The sequence below is a fragment of the Perca fluviatilis genome, chromosome 4 (assembly GCF_010015445.1).
Source record: "Perca fluviatilis chromosome 4, GENO_Pfluv_1.0, whole genome shotgun sequence".
Lineage (NCBI taxonomy): Eukaryota > Metazoa > Chordata > Actinopteri > Perciformes > Percidae > Perca > Perca fluviatilis.
This window is the reverse complement of record NC_053115.1, coordinates 12,008,013-12,028,094: the sequence shown is the minus strand read 5'-3', so window position 1 is coordinate 12,028,094 and position 20,082 is coordinate 12,008,013. Positions and strand designations below refer to the sequence as shown.

At 39.2% G+C, this 20,082-nt stretch overlaps 1 protein-coding gene and 1 long non-coding RNA gene across 5 annotated transcripts in view; one reads left to right on the top strand and one right to left on the bottom strand.

The window, feature by feature from the left end:
- dlgap4b (discs, large (Drosophila) homolog-associated protein 4b) overlaps nt 1-20,082 on the top strand; it is a 125,134-nt gene that overhangs the window by 12,906 nt on the left and 92,146 nt on the right. The window lies entirely within an intron of this gene.
- On the bottom strand, nt 3,358-3,765 carry LOC120557465. The gene is made up of 2 exons (XR_005638970.1): nt 3,671-3,765; nt 3,358-3,581 (listed from the first exon to the last, which is right to left on the bottom strand). It is a non-coding gene; the product is annotated as an uncharacterized LOC120557465 (long non-coding RNA).

Here is a 20,082-nt window from a genome sequence, read left to right as displayed (position 1 = left end):
TGTTCGTGTGTGAACGTGTCACCAAAAATATTGATACACACTATATTAAAATATCAAGAAATATATAAATTATAACATTCAGTGGACATCTAAGAAGTTGAAACTTAATTAAGTACTGCAATATAATAAAGACACAGCAGCTCTTTAGCAAAAGCAGAACCTGCCAGATAGTTAATGATCTTTTCCATTTTTTTCTCTGGGCACATCTGTGTTTATTTCATTGCGTTTTCTGTTGATGAAGTCTAATTTGTAGGCAGCCATTTCTGGACCTCTAAGGTGGCTTTCACTGCCCAACAAATAAAAAGAGATTCCATCACGTTGTGTTCATTTGTGTTAAGAACAGCTAAAGTCATATTGTGTATAGCCTTTAGTATGAGAAAGAAGCAGATTTTCTCTCACAAATTGTATATTAACTTATATGACTCTCACCACAGGAGAAATAACGCAGTGTGGCACAAATGAATGACACTGGAAAGACTAAAGGAACCAAGCTGCAATAGAATACAGAGGGATTTTGGTTTCCCTCACTAATTGCCTGACATGGTGCTGATTCTGATTGCACTCTGCTGTTTGCTGTTACATCAAGACTTAACTAATAGATGACACGTGATTGTGTTACTGTTGTTCAGACCTGAGTCTTTATTTGGGTTTTTTGCAGCTCGTGAGAGTGATTTATTGTTTCACCTCTGATTGGAACCACATTATTATTAACGTGCATGTCGAGATAATGTCCTGTTTATTTGTATGTGAGACTATACACATGCAATTATGTTTGGCTGCATGCATGTATGCATGCACACTGTGTACATGCTTGTATGGTCACTACACATACAGTAGTTTCAGCATTTGAACCAGGGAGACTTTCCCAGTCTGTAAATACTTGTAAATCTTACGTACAGCTTTTATGTTCACTGCTTTATTTTTCATAATGTTTTTCTTGTGCTTTATTCTTTATTTATCCTTTGTATGCTAATTTATCCATCTGCATTCTTACAGTCTATTTTGATTTTTGAATTCTTCTTTGCATTTGTGAAGCACTTTGATATGCCCTGTGTTTTTGAAATATAAATAAACCTGCCATGGCTTTGGATATGAGTTGTTTTGGAGTAATTACTGGAGTCCTCGGCAGCACAGACCTGTAGGTGACTAATAAAGGGTATCACAGAGTCAGAGGAAAAACAGGAAAGGAGGAATGTGAGGATGGTGGAGATAAATAGTCAGACATGGAAACTGCCAGGTTCAGAAAAACAAATGAGCAATGGTGAGTGCTAAAGCTCAGGAGAAACAAACACATACGTAATAAATCTATATATTATGCCTTTGATCTGTAACTACAAAGAGCTTGTTTCCTCTCACAACTGAGTTCTGTCACTGTCAATCAAGGCTTTGTTGCCTTTTCTTCTCTTCACAGTGACTTTTTTTTACTAACAAAGTACCAATTCCATGAGATTAAAGGATGATGCACATTTGTGTAAAGTAAAACAAGATGCATCATAGGCTTCACTGATTGATACACTTCCCAGATTATAACCAAGATACCAGAGGCCTTTGGTTAGTCAATATGTTGTATTAACCATCATTCACCAAGGAAACTTGCAAATAATTACCTGAAATATTTTAATCTATTCTGAAACCGTGTTACCTTTTGGCTGAGATACACAGACAACAATATATCTGTGATGAGCAAATACATTATTTAATTTGTTTTAATATTAGTCTGGCTCTACTTGAAATGTAGCTTCTTTATCATTGAGCTTTGGGAATACATACAATGTATTCTTAAATACACTGTTGTAGAACAGGAGAGCATGTACTCCTCTCTAATCAGCCTTTAACATACCATTCATTTCCATTTTGAACAGACAGAATATGACTTTATTATTAAGCTTTCTGAAGTGGCCCTAAAATGTCTTCTTAGGTAAAATGATAGTATAAGGAAATACTATCACTTGTTTTCATAAAAAGAAATCTAGTGACGACTCAAGCCATGAATGTAACCCTAACAGCCATCCAACTATCCATTAACTCGTAGTTTGTAACCTTAGCCTTGCATCACTCAGTGTGTATCCAGTCACAGAAGATTACCAAGGTTATCTATGCCAGTCAAATCATAAGCAGGTCTTGATTGAATGGCCTGGAAGCAACTTTGGTTTATCTAAGGAGAGTGCAGCTAATTATATTGTCCTTTTTTGCTGCGTCACAGTAGCTTACCACTTCACGCTAACCTTCCTTGCTCACTCTTACTGAGTCATTGACGACTTGTCGGTGCATTTGTGAAGTTGTGAAGGGAGGAATAAGCCCTCTTGGCACTAGAACACTTATCATGTTACACCAGCTTTTTACAGCACCCACGACAGATGTGAGCATTAAGGATAAATATCTCAATACGAAGCAATCAACTTTTTATTCTTTGTCTTGATAAGAATGCAGTTGTCTTGATACATTACTGGTGCAGTAGTGTATCAAGACAACTGCATTCTTATAGTCTATAGAATACATAAGACAAACATGAAAAATAAAGCAGTGAACATGAAAGCTGTACGTTTAAGGTTTAAAAGTATTTACAGACTGGGAATGTCTCTACTGTATGTGTAGTGACCATACTAGCATGTACACAGTGTGCATGCAAGTCCAAACATAATTGTATGTGCATAGTCTCACATACAAATAAACAAGCACATTATCTTTACATGCACGTTAATAATGATGTGGTTCCAATTTTTTGTTGCGATAATAACAATGTTTGACTGTTACTTGTTATATTGGATAAATGAAACGGCTCAAATGTGGTTTGTTGTGTGGCGGCTGTAGAAGTTAAGTGTGCATACTGTAATTGATGTTTTCACTTAACAATGTCCTAAATACTGTGAAAACAAAGCAGAGTAGTAAAAAGAACACATTCATGAATACACTGCATAAAAACTGATGTTAATGAGATCATGCTATTCATGTAGCCTGTATTTGTGAAAGTAGTAAGCACACCATGACCAGTGACAGTGTAAGAGGCTGGACATATAACTGGAGGATAAACGTTGCCACAGAGACCAGCCAAACCTTACACTGAATTCTAAAAATGGATAACTAGCAAACTGATGCCTGCTGTATTCGGTATTCTTGTGTGACAGGAAAGGAAATGATTCATACAATAACATTCTCCACATTAGGGATGGGCATGAGTACTCAAGTAGTCACCAAAGTTAATGCGTAAAGTTATAACCTTACAACAATGTTAAACACGCTCATAGTTATTTTTAGTATGGTTGTTTTGACCACAAAACATAACAGCGCTGGGTTACTCTGATTGTTAAGGCTGTATATATGACCCAGCACACAGAGATACCACTCAGGACACAGATAAACAGTTCAAGTATTTTAATAGGCGTAAATACTCAAGAGAGATGAACAATTGAGACTGAGCTTGGAATTTCTGGGAATGGACTGAAGCTCGAGGGAATCAGGTAGTGGCAGATCCGAAGGAGTTCTACAGTAGAATCCAGGCGAAGCAGGTGGGTATGTCTGAGTGGCATGAGGCAGGAAGCACTGCAGAGCACGGCAGGTAGGAAGCAGGTAACCAGCGGAATCTGCACAGATGGAGCTGAAGTTAGACAGAATAACTACTGAATCACAAGAGTTGCTAGAAAACACGAGCAGGGATACTGAGCCAAGTTACCACGTAGAAGTATGTAACGATCTGGCGCTGAAGAGGTGAATAGCCCGAGTATAAATACTGCAAGTGTGAATCATGGAATGTGCATCAGCTGTGCCGGTAACAGAGCAGGGATGAATGGCCACGCCTCTTGACCTAGTTCCTTTAGACACGCCCCCTGTCACTTCAAGGTGGAGACAAACAGCACAGACAGACACGCAGAAATATTGTATAACATTTATAAACAAACAAATACAGATAATAGAGGAAATATTAAAATAAAATAATACATAGCCTACTCTTAAAGCTGGATAACAGCAAATTCAAAGCAAATTTATAAAAAAAAAGAAAAAGAAAGGGGAGCTACAAACAAAAGGCAGCTGACCCACAACAATGATTGAATTTGCCACATAACGTTAGCTACGGTAGCTGTATGGGTAGTCAACTTATCTAATGGTAAGTTAGCAAGTTTTTTTTTTTTTTAGTACTCTATAATAATTTACAAGTACTCACATATGGATATTACTTAAAATGTCCATCCCTATCCACAGTAATGATCACTTTACTTAAACTCTTAAAACTCAAAGATTTAGAAAGTCATGACCCTTTCAGAGGTGAAACAACATACAAGCAGTAATTAAAACAAGCAAACCCTGTATTGCAGCTGTTGTATGATCTCTGTGGCTACATATGAAGAGATAAAACTGTAACACAGCAAACGTCCTCTTTCTATGAATATACACACACGCACACACACACATACACACAAACACTCACAAAGTGCTACAATCACATTCTTGTTTTCTGAATAATTCACTTAATATCATGGGTAAAATATTTTCTTTCCCACACTTTCCAGAATACATTACCTGCTGAACTCATTCAGAATGTATTGCAGGACTGTTGTATTAGACTGCATCAGTTTTAGCTAGGTGTACTGAATGAATAAGCAACTGAATGCATATGCCTCTACATTGACTTCATGCCTTTGCTTTTCAGAAAAATACCATTAAATGTGCTGTCATACAACCTGCTGAACACTTGTGCTGCATATGAAAGCATATTGTATTATGTGCAGGACAAAAGAAATATCACTACTAAGCATATTATTATACCTTTCAAGTGCTGCATGATCTATGCTTTACTATATGTTTTGTGACAATAACAAGGCACCCTGGTAGCTGTAATTTTAAACGGGCTCCATTAATGACTCTGATACAGAGGCCCATTTAATGAACCACTCTGATTAAAATATATTCATTCTTTATGGATATGACTGCAAGGCAATATTAATAATGGCATTTCAGTGTATTCTTTGTTGCTATCTCATATGAATCAAGTAACCTCCATATTAAGTGCCCATGACCTAATTTTTCTGTGCTCATTGTACGTGTGGGCTTTGCAGCCGTACCAGCTGCATACAGCCAGCTTGAATCTGCCCCATGTAAGTTAATGCCATTACAGGGCAGATTATAATAAAATTGTGAACATGAGCATTTGTTTATACAATGAAATAAAAACAGACTAATGGCTTTTAGGACGAAAGGATTGTAATCTTTATAAATGCCTGTGTGCTTACGCTGAATCATTTTGCATTTCACCCGTCATCGCTGCCACCATGTTGAATACGTGTCATGTCAAATTTTAAAATGGCACAGGAATAATGCAATGTAAGATATAATACTAGCTGCATGACTGGTGGTCTCTATCTGTCTAGCCACCAGTCATGCCCTGCGTCCCATCAATGGCGTCTCTCATTGTTCGCTGACTGTGACAGGCCAACAAAGAAAGAAGGAGATATTGGTTGGGGGAATGATGCTAAATCACAAGCGTGGTGAATCACTTGACTTCAGAAGGGGAGCAGCAGTGAATCCACTACAGCACTTAATGTGAATAACAGCTTGAATTGACTGTGCTCTTTGCCTTGGGGTGGTCTTGTGTGCATGTGTGTGTAAACATGTACAATGATTTGTGTTTTTGTGAGGCAGTGTAATCTGTGTCATGTCCTGTCTGCTACACACTCTACCCAGCACTACCCCTCATCCAAACCATAGACTGTAAAAATAGTGGACGTAGCAGCAGTGACGTCACCCATCGGCCGAATTTTACCTGCAGGTAAAGCCATTTATCTGCATGTACGGCAGTACAAAAAACGCCTAACGCCTCGGTTGGCAAGGTGCTACCGAATGCTGAACAAGACATTTTTTGGCGACCAAAATGTACCAGTAAGCTTTGATAAAGTGAAAACCCACAGTGAGGGGGTCAAAGTTTAAGACAAAAATGCAGACAACACCCAAATCAAGTTCACAGCTATTTTAATGTGCACAGTGCCATGGAAATGCATTGCTAAGCCTCTACCTCTACCTGTCTAATTGACAGGTCGGTGTGTAGCCATGCCCCTAAAGTATGCCCTGCTTTATCATCTATTTTAAAATAAATGGGACCATAATTTATACAATGAACATCATGCCATATTGAAAAAGGCTTAAAACTAGTGATTGAGACAATAACCTCGTGAAAATGTTTAATGAGGTAATAAATCAAGTGAGAAGTAGGGTCATTTTCTTATATACTTCTATACAAGCTGGCTTCTTTTTGCAACCAGTGGTATCGCCCCCTGCTGGAAATTGGATAGAATGCAGGTTTATGGCACTTCCACATTGGCTTCACTTCTCAGGCCTGGAAGCTTCATCCATTATTTTTTTACATTCTATGGTCTAAACCCAACAGAGTATTTCCAGTAAGTGAGAACGCATCTGTCACTGACAATCTCCTGTTGTGTGCTACGTGTGAAAGGGACCTGATTCTTGGACATTGTCTGGAGTTCATATGGGAAAACAGCGTAAGAGTCTACAGCCATGCTAGATGTATTTAGTGGTACAGCAGGGGATTCAGTGGTGCTTTGAGCTAAATGCTAAAGTCTGCATGCTGACATACTCCCAGTGACAATGGTACCATTTTAGTTTTAGTTTACCATGTTCACCATTTTAGTTTAACATCCGGGCATAAACGTAATAAGGTTTTGGGCAAATTAAAATGTTGACTTGATGGACTAGAATAGAATAAAAAAGAAAAAGAAATGTAGAATATTTTGCTGGCAGATAAAGTGGCAAACCTCATTCATTGGAGTACTATTACAAGAGACTGCCTGTCCTCCCCCTGCAGTCTTTGGCTACAGAAGCCGGTCTGCCTCAAGCTATCAGATGCAGTATAAAAGGTTGTAATAACGTAAAGAATTAAATTGTGTACTGTAGGATTAGAATAAAACTTTGTGTCCTGATTGCCACAAGTGGAGCATTATTGTAAATGCCCGACAGCAGGGTAATGACCAATAAGTTCATCACATTGAATCCTCAAAGTAAGTGTTTCAATTAACTGAGCCATGCAGTGACAATGTGGTGCAGTGGAATTTTAAGTAAAGTTTAATGATATCATTAGCCTGATGGATGGCCAATACAAAAACTTAATAAAGTATACTGGAAGTTGTTTTTTATTAGTAGCTAAATAAAGACTGTTGGAATTTGTTAAGATGGTTTAAGCGAATCAATGCATCCTCATACAGAAGCGGTGTCTTGCCGTGATTGAAGTGGTAATGGTCTCGAAACATTAAGTCACTCCAGTTGTTTTACGATCAGTGACAGTAATCAGCTCTCCTAGACTGCTCGGCTTAGCGCTTCAGTCAATCCACTGACTTATTTAACATCTCACAGGTCATGTAATGTGACCAAGGTCATAAGCAGAATTCACACTTCCTGACATTGCAAGTAAATACATGCTACTTAGTCGGCTGAGCCATCTGGACACCCACTGTGTGTGTCAAAGATAAAAGATACTGTAAGAGATGGTTGACCTTCACAACAACAGTACACTCTGCACTCTTTGTCTGGGGCGGTTAGCCTGCCACATGAGCCCATGCATATTTGATGCAAAACCTCACTCAACCTTTTCGAAAGAGCAACAGAAAGTCCACCTTCTGACCTCTGACACACCTTAAAATTAGGCAAATTTTGATGATTTTGTGCCTAAAGCTTTTCGTACATTTTGCCTTTGTGCAATTTATTTCAGTGTTTGATGTTCTTAAAGTGCTCATATTATGCTTTTGGGTTTCCCTTTCATTTATTGTGTTACGTATCCTTTTGTGCATGTAATAGGTTTACAAAGCGAAAAAGCCCAAAGTCCACCCCAAAGGGACTTACCATGCTAAAAAACTGCTGACAGTTATTAGTAGTCAACTTCTATAAATTTCTGCTTCTGACTGGTCTTTTGGTGTTGACCTAAGTAATGCGTGAAATCACAAAAAAGATGGAAGAGAAGTGAGAGGCCTCACTCTGTAGCTAAAACAGAGAGCACTGGGTGAAAAGAGGAGCTGCAGCAATGTGTAGTACAACAAAAATATGGTGTTTTTTGAAAATTAAACTATGTAAACCTATTCTGATATAACCTCTAAATACAATTATGAACCTGAAAATCAGCATAATATGAGTACTTGAAGTGACCAAGCAAATCTAGGTCTTGAGTTCCTCATGCTTTAAATAGGCCAACTGCTGACCTAATTGCTAGTACTGCTGTCGGGTACTGGTGCTCCGATGAGAAGAGAGGAGAGGAGGAAATATAAATGATGCTTAAAGATGAAGTGGACAAGTATTGGATGAAGAGAAGTAATGCAGTCGTCCACAGAAGAGGAGAGCAGGCAGATAGATCCAGAAATAAACAAACTGTCAAAAACCCACCAATAACAACAAACACACACTCTAGCAAAAGCAGGAAAAAATCATGTGTTAATAGAAACATCCAATATTACCCAGCCGCAAGCTCTCTCTTTCTATCTACCATTTATCAGTTTTTTTTCATTCTATTAGTCTCGTGCTTTAAACAAATAGAATTAATAATTAAACAGCATGTAGTTTTTAATACATATATTTTACTTCGATCTATCTCTACTGTTGCAGTTGTTTAATTTTGATACCCATAATACAATATTATATAATACTCACTATTATGTTAAAACTATATTTTAAAAACATTTTATTTATTTTATAATTTCTATCTTTATAATTTAATCATCATGGGGATAATGTGCCAATCAATTTTAGATGTATGGGACTCTGAAGGAAAAAAATATTTCAGTTTTCTATTCAAACATAAAATTTCGACAATTTTTTCTCCAAAACTTGTCACTTTCAACAGCAGCAGGACACTTTGTGAATACAACTGTGTCATCCTAGCAGTAAGAACATCATATTTACTCATAATTACTAAAGCAACATATAAAAAAAATGGTGTAAAATAGATTTGTGGAATACCGCATGATAAAGATGCTGAGTTGCGTATATTCTCCCATTTGCACTGAAACTTGTTTTGAAAAATTTAATCAGTTAAGACATTACCCGGATACTACATACTTTTCTAAGCGCATTAAAATATTGTGGTATGTCACCTGCTTAGATCAATGAAGAATCGTCTCAACTTGACATAAACTCATTAAAACTTGGTGTGGTGTGCAGTGGATAGCTGTGTCGCTTGTCTTGACTGTGGTAATTGCCACACATGGTCACTGCATTCACACATATGGATGCTCGCACACATACACTCCAAGACCAAAAATAGCCAGGCTATTTCAACGCTACCTCTGTAAAATTGACTTGAGGAGGAAACTGTTTTCTAGTTAATCTGCAGCCCTGACAGAATGACAGGTTTTGTTAGGCAGAGAAAATAGAAAGATGTGCGAGCATGATGGTGAACTGGTACCCTTCTGGTGATGGACAGGCAGAGTCAAGTGTGTGTTTGTGTATTTGTGGGTGAGGACAGAGGAAGAGATGTACACTTGCATGTTTATATGGGCCTTTGCCTGAATGCATGAAGTATGTGCATATGTATCTGACTGTTGAGCTTTTGACCTGTCTGTCCACACATTTGATAGCTTCCTATCAGCCAAATCAAAATGTGGATTATTTTGAAGTGGAAAGCTTTGATTTGCTCAAATCCTTGCTATGTTCTGTGCAAGCTAATGCTAGGGTGCTCCAAGGTCAGCTTCTGTCTCTTTCAATGCTACTGCTTCATTCCTCCTTTGTTCTCTCTGCACTATCTCTGCTTTTCTCCCTATCCTCTCCCTTTCTCTGCCTCCTCACCTCTCTTTCTCCCTCCCATCCTGCCGCTGCCACTGCCCTCTTTTTTGCCCTATATAATGACCTGGACCATGTCCTGACAACACAAGGAACCATCAGATTTTGTTTCTATGCTGACTCCATCTTGCCATCGGCGATGCGTTGAACATGTGGGAGTTGTATGGTTTAACAAGACTGGATTTCGTCATTGCTGACTCACAGACCACAACACAGATGTATTTTATGAACAAACTGCTGATTCTTACATAGGCTTGATTCGTGTCAATTCTCCTTCCAAAAAATGTCCCCAAATGAAAATGATTCACCTGTCATCTTCGAGTTATTTCAGCTCTGCTGCTAAAGCATTTGAAAATGGCAATAGGAGGATTACCGTGGCAGTGATGGTTTCTAAGAGAATATCTAAACTGTTAACACTGATGTAGTCTCGCCTTGCCAGACCTTCCTCCACAGCGCTGCGGAGGAGGGTCTTGCTAGTCCACACAGCATTCCGCAATGGGAGAAAAACATGCTCTGCTTTATTGGCATTTCTTTAAACCAATCACAATCGTCATCGTCCCTGCATAGATCTCAGGAGCAGTTAACCATAGTCCTCATAAATCAAGTTTAACATTCCAACACAAAGAAAGCGGAAGGTGACGAACATCCAGCAGAAAAGAGTGAAATCCGGCGGAATTTCCGGCAGCAACGGAGCAATCCCAGAAGTGGAATGTCGTGGATATAGACTAACACTGACGTGACTCAGTTTTTTATCTCCATGATATCATGTACTAGCTTGCATGAACAATCTCAACTGGCATACCCTGCCAGACCTGGGGACATTTATGTTATATGTGCAAAAAAGAAAGAGCACTGCAAGATTCTGGCCTGAGGCTCGCCTATTTTTTAGTCCCTTTTTTGTCTTGTCTAGTTGATCATTTTAAGGATCAGTTAATTCTAATTTAAAAATGAGTAAAGGAAGAATAATTTCTGTAGGAGAAAATTAAGACACTCAAAGGAAACACCACATAACAATAGAAGAGGAAGAACTCAACTTCTCAGCATGACATCTGCAACAGGATTAGCAAATTGCTGTGACAGTCTGACATTTGAACCCTAGGGTAGAGCTAGCTGGTAGTTAGTCTTTCATAGTTGGTAGTGATGGGGTCCTGACAGTGCCTGTTGGTATTATTATAATTGTGCTGCACCAACAGTATCCCTGCAAGAGCTTGTGTGGTGGTTTTTTTTACGATGAGGGCAGATTTAAGAAGGATTGGCGGTTAATCCTTCAGGGGTTGCTCATGCTGGGAGATAATAGCTCACTTCAGTTGCAGCACTGACACGACAGACTTGAGGTAGAAATCTTTACTGGAGATGTGTGTGGAGATGTATGACCAGGTAGTAATCTTGTGTAAAGACTAAACAGAATATTTTCTGATTTGAAACAGCACAGACACACACACACACACACACACACACAAACACACACACACACACACACACTTCCTGATAAATTTGAAAACGTCATAGCATTTTGGTAAATTAAAATTGCAGTGCAGACTGTTATTTAACATATTCTGTTAACACCACAGGGTTTGTTTTGTTTTTTAAATTTCAGAAGAAAGATACTGTTTTATTCATTTATGGTTTAATCCAATCCATGTGCCGCAATCTCAGAATATCAGATCTTCTCATCTACTGGCCTTTCAAAAATGCCTGTGAGACATGAGTGTTGACTGTGTCTCAGGGACAAAAGCATCACAGCTACAGTAACCATGAATGTGCAAAGTGCTCTGCTGCAGGTCTGAAACTAGCAGATAAAAGTGTGTGATTGTATTCTGAGAGAGCTCTATCCTTTTACTGGCTAAATATCAGATTATTGTGGCGCTGTTTCTATGATCTCTTGCACTGAAATGTCAAATGCATCAACATTTTTGAAGCTGCCAGAAATAGCAAATGTAGTTTTATACGAATGCTTTTAGCGTACTTCACAAATTCCAAAAATCCATTTGTCTGATAAGCCTGACCTCATTCGCCCTCCTTTGTCTACTCATACATGTGCTAATGCAGGACACCAGTCATTGCCCTCACTGTCTAAAAACGGTATTCAGGCTGACCAGAAACTTATCTGAGCACAGAAGTCAGTGAGAGGTCACGAGGCTCATTCAGCTCATTAGAATACACTGCGACTACTGCAGCAGGGCTGTTATGTAAGCCTGTTAGTCAACTTAATTTAGTTCTTCATCAAATATGGTCACACATGATGTGTATTCATGATAAATTGTTGAGGTTTAAATGGGGCTGAGGAACAAGGCAGTGACATCAGTGGCCTTTCACCCTGAAGAATGGTATGTGTAAATGATAATGATGTGAGAAAGGGTCACATTAAGGACATCATGTTTTCCCTCATGTAGTATTTGCATATTAGCAAATCTTATGATATTTCATATATATTAAATATACACACTCAATAACATGTTAAAAGAATGTGTGTGTGTGTGTGTGTGTGTGTGTGTGTGTGTGTGTGTGTGTGTGTGTGTGTGTGGTGTGTGTGTGTGTGTGTCTGTGTGTGTTTATATGTTTACTGTAGTATAAATTGATTACATAATCCTCTGAGCTGTTTCTGTTTCATTTTTGCAGCACCTCTGTAGCGTGTAATCACACCACATGACTTTACAAAGCAGAAATATGAAGTGACAGGAGGCTGAGGTGGATTGCTGAGATGGGACTTTGCATGCTGAAGCATTAGCAGGTACACATAGTTCTTAGTATCCCACATTTAGCTTTTTCTAACAGTAAGAGTCTGTGGAGCTAATTCCATGTAATTATAATTTAGTGCACCCCAGGCCTAGTTTTGTGCTTTTCATGCTAATCTAGTTTGCTCTGTGTTTGCATAGTTTACACCTCAACAACAAACCTGGCAAAATAGTCATGTGCTTTGAGTCAAACCAACTCAAAACAAGGGTTAGCAACTTTGTGTGTCCATAAATTTGAGTGTACAACACAAATAATGTTTTTTTTTTCTTTCATTTTCATCAATATTTCTGTTTGTTATGTCATCCAACAATACAGTGTTGTACACACAGTGATAGGCTATGAATTTTACAGTTTGCTTGAGTTGTGCATATAAAAGAACAAGCTTGCTATCAGTAGTTTTTTGTACACAGTAGTTTGGTTGCATTTATATGCCATTTATTATGTTTATAATTTAATTAATCTCTACTGATGATATTTTTCTAATTACTGGTTTTTGGTTTAGCCTTTTGTGCCGTTCAAACCACCTTCATGGTAAACAAATCCTTACAGCACACACAATGTTCAGGGGTCAACACCACAGCACAATCACATTAGTCACTCTTTGCTGTTCTGGATTTTAATTAGACTCATTAGAAAATGAATTGCAAGATGTAAGGATTCTACTCTAATAACTGGAGTGTGAGGAGATTTCATTCTGTTCTCAAGGGCTTGATAACACGTGTGTGCTAGTGTGAGTGCAGCTGTATATATATACAGTATATATTGATTATCTGTGCTACATTGTTAGCATACAAAGCTCATCCTTCTAGTATTGTGAAGAGGCACCAACTGCTACAAATTGTCAAGTCCTTGTGTCCAAACTTTACTATTCTATCTCTCTACCTCTCACACTATCTCCAATTACCCTCACTCTCCCCTCTTACCTCTTCTTTACTGCCTTTTCCTCTCTCTGCGTCCCTCTCTCTGACTCGCCCTCTGTTGAGTGCCCTGTAATGCTCTGTATCAATGATGGGGCAGAGATACAGAGTTGCTTCCATCCATCTACTCCTCCACAGTTAGCTGCTAGAAAACAGTATTTGTTTCAGCCGCTCTGCTCTCATTCAGCATTGGCACTGGCCAGACATTTTTGAGATTGTCCATGTGCTCACACAGACTCAAGTAAGCCCTCATACACTTTCCCTGTGCACACACGAGCATGGGCACATAAACTCAAGCAATAAGTTATTCCTGGTATAGAAAGCCACCCACTGTCTGCAAATCTGCCTAAGATTAGATGACAATTTTTATTTTGCACTGCTAAATCATATTGGTAAACATAAACCCAGTAATCAACTATGCCAATATTGATATACTTGACTATATATTCTTTAATTTAAAGATGCACTAATTTGTATATTGATTTTGGATTAGATTATTGTGTAATGTGAAAGAGGTCACTTGTAGAGATAAACCCACAGAGAATCATCACTCAGCTGTCCATTTCCACGCAGCTCTATGGAGCGTTTTAGCATCTTCAGCTTCATGTATTTTGGTTGTACGGCCTGAAACCCACTGTACTTTACCTTCCCAGCACTAAATTACAGGCAAAGTTAGGGACAAGTTGGTAAACATAGTGGAACATTTAGCAAAAGCTATTCCCCTCAGGAGTTGGTGGAGACCAAAATAGAGCTGCAAGGGTAGTGAACGTTGGATGTTGAATGTTACATTCATTAGGTGGACACAAAGACGACTCCAAATGAAGGCACATTTTTCTTCGTTTCTGCTGGATGTATATGGATATATAAAACATTGCACTCATTTCTACCTCTGTCAACCAGCTGGTAGAAGGGGGAAACTTAGCGTTTGATTTTGGTTTGTTTGTAAATCTATTCAACTGATCTACTCTAAATCTCTGGCAAACACTCAAAAAAAATTGTTTTACCCACTTTTATATCTGTTCTGGTTTTTCTTTAATCTATTTTTGACTGTTTTTTTAAGGCATTTTGGCCTTTAATTGATAGGACAGTTGTAGACAGGAAAGGGGGAGAAAGGTCTGATTCGAAACCTGGGCTGCTAACATAAGGACTGAGCCTTGGTACATGGGGCTCATGCGCTACCAGGTGAGCTATGATTGCACCCCTGTATGTTTTGACATGATGTGTGCAGGCTTGTGTTACCGCAGAGAGTCAAATTTTTTTTTGCTTGCCAACCACCACTACAAATACAGAAAGTTGGTGCTTAGGTTTCACATCCAATCTGGTGCTGTACAGTTAGTGTGGTCCCATCCATGGTAAATTATACACTGCAGGGGTTTGCACAAGATCCAGATGTATGGACTTTAGTGTGTGATAAAACCGACACACTGCACTGAGAGCCTCGACGCAGATTGAACCCTGCCTGTGGTCCTCCTGAATTCCGTATAAAAATGTTACAAATAACAACTGAAGTTTTTATACTGAAATATTACACATTTACATTTAGAGTTAATGCCCTAATTTTGACAGGCAGCTGTGAATGTCTCTGCCTACGGCTGTGTGAGTGACGCATTGCAGGCCTGATTGCATCTCCTTGACACAGCAACTGAGGGCCAGAGAATTTGGTAGCGAAGAAAACCATGTTTTCTTTTTCTGCTAATCCTCCTGCTTCAAGTTTCTGAAAGGTCCATCTTTTCCGTTTATCTCTTGACGACTTCCTATTTCATGGAAGCACAGAACAATATTGTCACATTGGGAATGCAACACAAGAACAGCCATGAATATTTCCTCTCTCCCTTTGTCTTAAGGTTCTCCTACTCGTCACACAGCGAAATTATGTGTTCATAATATCCAGTGCCAGTTTGACCTATTGTGTTTTAGACCTGTGCAGATACAATCAAGAAGGCAATGAATCACCAGCCCATTGTCCTGCAGGAATAATGCCAATGTAATGATTGTCAATTACACAATTTCCAGTGCCAATGCAGGAAGTAGGAAGAAATTGATGTAGTAAAGTAGTAGTAAGGATTTCGTCTTGAACCTGGAGGACAGGTTATCTATCCTGTATCATTTCAGTGGTTAGCATGGGCCTTTTCTGAAAGTTTAACAATGATGAAGCTCTTTCTTGAACCAAGGTTTGTGGCTGCCTAAATAGAACAGTGTGTTAACCAGGTGTATTTACCATATAGTATTTGGATATTTTAGGAATTAACAACTTTATTATATAACTATTTTTTTATTTATTATTCTTCATATGGAAAACCAATAACCATTTTAAAACAATGGCAAATTTTGTTAAAAGAATGTTTAACTAACTAACTGTACCTAGATGTGCGAGTAGCAAAAGTTATCCCTAAAAGAAATGTGTAACCTGCAGCAGCATTTGCACTTTTGGCTTTTCTCACTTCATACATTTTTCAGCAAGTCTGCAACAGCGTCTCACTGTGCTTAAGGAGGTTGAAATCCACTTTTTATTCCCTATAAACCAAGGATTAAAAGGAAGGTGTGACTGCGTGAACCACCATACCAACCATACAGATGAAAGAGAATATATTAGCTTGTTGCCAGTTGTATCTTGATTACAATAGACGTGTGCAATTGCCATATTTAACCCTGTGATTGTGTTTTTAGCACATTCAGCTGATTGCTTGACTACTGCTGGATGCACTTTATGACACTGCTGAATTGTTTAGACATTATTTATATGCTGCCAGTGTTCAAGAAAGCTTAATTTTACATTTTAGGGAGAACAGATTTCTACTTTGACCAAGTCAGCACTTCCCATCGATTAAGAGGTGTATTTCACCATGCAGATTAGACTCCCAGATCCTCTGATACATAGAAGGGTTTAGAAAAATAAAGACATGTCACATTGCTTCACATCTGATTTAATTCTTTTTTTCTTAACAGGGCAGTCTTTCATGTTTGCCCTCGGTTCAAAGAAGGAACAGACAAAGAGAGGGCGAGAGAAATATGGAGGGAGGCAATATTATAGTAATCTAAACCAGAGTGATGGGACCATGAATCAGAGTCGCAGAAAATAAGCTCTGTGGTGAAGCTGCCTTCACACCATTGCTTTCTCTTTCTTTTTTGTACCCCACTCCCCCCTTTGCCTCTCCACATAAGCATCACCTAACTGTATGCTGTCTCCATGGTGATTCTTATGGGTCTCTTTGCCAAGGTCACCTTCACCAGATAGAGAAAGTCACCCGAGGAATGAGAAAAGGAAAATAGGAAATTGAGAAGGATGCAACATCATGAGACAAAGATAAGTAGTGTGACTAATGAGCAGAAAATGAGAAGGGAAGTAAATTAAGGGTTTGGTTGTGGGGGAGAGAGATGTCAAGAGAGGTGGAAGAAAACTGTGAAAAACAACAGCAAAGAAGAGCAGGGAAGGGGGAGGGGAAGGGGTGCATAAACAAGCAGCTCAAAGCAAACCTCATGCTCGTGTCACGGTTAATCTCGAAGAAACACGTTTAGCGATCGCTGGGTGGGAAAAGGTCCAGCTCAGGAGTCCACTCACTTCATCCACACACACACTTCCTTGGATGAAGGTCCAGATTACCTGGAAGCAAATCAGCAGATGCATGTGAAGAAGCAAGCTGGCAGCTGGGATAACAGGATTTTTACGCACACACACACACACACACACACACACACACACACACACACACACACACACACATACACACACACACACACATATACACATACATCATTTCTCCTCATTTTCCTCACTCCACCTCGCCTCAATCTGCCAAAGCATACCTGTATCCTTGCTAAAGTTCATCCACTCTGACTCTACCTGACTGAGGACCTGGTCCTAACCCCCTGCAGAGTGTACTGGAGGCGGCCTTCGCCTGGGGCCATCAATATTTCAGGCTCTCTCAGCGCTCTCGCTCATGGGGGTACATTGCGTTCAGAGCCCAGGGGAAGGTGCTGATGCAGAGACAAGAAGGAAGGAGAAGGTTAAAAGAGGGAGACTGATAGGTGAGACAGAGTGGATATGATATGGGGGAGTAAATGATAGTGTGAGGCATGGAGAGGTACATTGAGTGGGGTGAATGGATATGAGGAGAAAATTACAGTGTGCTTTATAAAAGAATGAATAGAGGGGGAAAAGGGAGAATGAAAGAAGCACCAGGGTGGGTGATGGAAAAATGGCTTGTTTGAAAGCAAAAAATGGTGAAAACGTAATTATACTGCTTTGTTTTTGGATGGATGGTTGCTGGATTTGTCAGGGTTGTTAATGTAGCCATATCAGTGTTGCATTATAAACTGGAGAGTAAATCTTGGAAGAGACAGAGCAAGAGAAAGAGAGAAATAATTGTCATGATGGTAACGATCTGTGCATTTATGATTCTGAAAATCATTTGCCTCAAGTAGAACATTAAGCAGTTAATTATCTATTGAAAACAAGGCAATAACATGTAGGGACAGATGAGAATCCAGAAGGGGAAGTGGGCAAGAGACATTGATGGACAAAAAAGGATTGATGGACGGATGGACGGGCGGACGGATGAATTGAGAGAAGGTTCAGCAGACACAGATGCATATCCTGTCTGACTGCTGATGACAGAGAGCCTTCTGCCCTCTCTTCCTCCTTACTGTTTCGTCCTTTTGTCTCAGTGTGAAAGAGCCTCACTAGCCAACTGTTGCTACGACTACAGCTGTTGCCACAATGGTGGTCATTAGGGGTCGTCACCATAGCAAGGAGGTTCCTGGGGGCAATCAGAGGAGAGACACTGCACCCACAGTGATGGTCGATACATTGAGGTTGTTTATAGGCGTAATGTCAAAGAAAACATTGTAGTGGGTAATAGTTCACAAGCTAATAAGATGTTTATATTGATTAGAAATGAAATCTTCTACTGGCCAATGAGCCAATACAAGTGGCTATAATGACAGAGATTGTAATTTCTTAAAGGTTTGCATCAGAGGTGGTTGACCCTTAGCTAAACTGCAGCTGGAGAAGCTTATATTAAAGAAATAATACATTTTAATTCTATACACAAATACAATTTAAAATATAGATTTAACTATACATAATTAACCATTGTTGAACTGCACTGGTACATTATGTATATATTATTATATATATTATTAGTATTATGTACTATATGATGCCGTGGCATTACATTTTAAAACCAGACTACAGCCATGCTTGCCATTAAATCCATCAAATACTGTAGTTGTTGAGATATTTTAATCTAAACCAAAATGGTGGACCGACCCACTGACTATCCCTAGAGCCACCCTGCTAGTGTGGCTGAAAATACTAATCCAAAGTATGATGTTGTATCCTCATCCTCAATACATTATATATTGAATGGCTTTAATCCTCTCCTTATGTCATTTGGAATCTGGTTTAGGGCCAGTTTTTAAGATTACTCAATATAACCTTTTGCATATTACTCTCTTTACAGCATGAACATTTCTCAGCAATGATGGTCCAGTTAAAGAAGTTAAGTATGCCAGAGATAACTTATAGGGGACAAGAAGTGGAGCATGAAGTAGAGCAAGAAAGTAGCACTCACAGTGCAAAGCTAAACTAAAGTGAGTCTCCCCCTGGAGTCAGCTTCAGTTTCACTGTAACAATGACTAGTGAGATCTGACCACAATAGGGATGACTAAGGGCTCTTACAACAAAACGGATGAGGAACCACTGAGTGACCTATGACCTGTAGTTCATGTTCATGAGGAAATATGTTTTGGTGATGTGAAATTATTAAGAAGTCATCCAGTGAGAATAGAGGGGATCCTGTATCACTGCATCCCAAGGATTTTATCTGTGTGTGTGTGTGTGTGTGTGTGTGTGTGTGTGTGTGTGTGTGTGTGTGTGTGTGTGTGTGTGTGTGTGTGTGTGTGTGTGTGTGTGTGTGTGTGTGTGTGTGTGAACATGATTTAAAGTAGTGGAGTAACTGTCACTACTTCTGGAAATAGAGAAGCTGATAAAATATCCATGAAGCGATATAAAATATCGACCCAAGTCCTTGGAACTGCCCTCTCAACCATCCTCTAATTTAATCACACACAAATCTGACACACAAAGAGTTCACGCTCAAGCTTCTCCCTCAGTGCTTTCCAAAACACGTTGGAAGGTGACTGTACGTACTCATGTATCACATCTGATGCCTGCGCGCTTGACCTAGCCATGACCACCATCTTGGCTCTCTGCGATTGGTTACCTTTGAGCACCCCTGCTGAGGTTATACTCCTGGTACTGTGCTGGTACTGACAGGAGAGGAGAGGGACAGTGGGTAAATCTGCAAAATCCAAAGTGGATTATGGGGGGTACTACTCCCTTGATGCACTGCCTAAGTCTGACTTTGTTTATGAAGCACCCTGCTGGGAAATATAAAAGGATAACTATGTACAGATATTTGATACGGAATGTGTGCACATTTGTGTATGGCAGCACATACTCTTTAAGAGAGTAGGAGAGAGGGAGAAAGAGGATAATGATCTCATGTTTGTTTATCTGAAAATTCTCTTCTCATCAATCTCTTAGTGTAGTCACAGTTTGCTTTATGCCTTTTGTAAAATGAGTGGGGAAAAAGAAAATAGCAGGATTAAGGAGGGGAAGGGTGTTTTTTTTGATTTACAAAGCGGCTTGGTCAGTCAC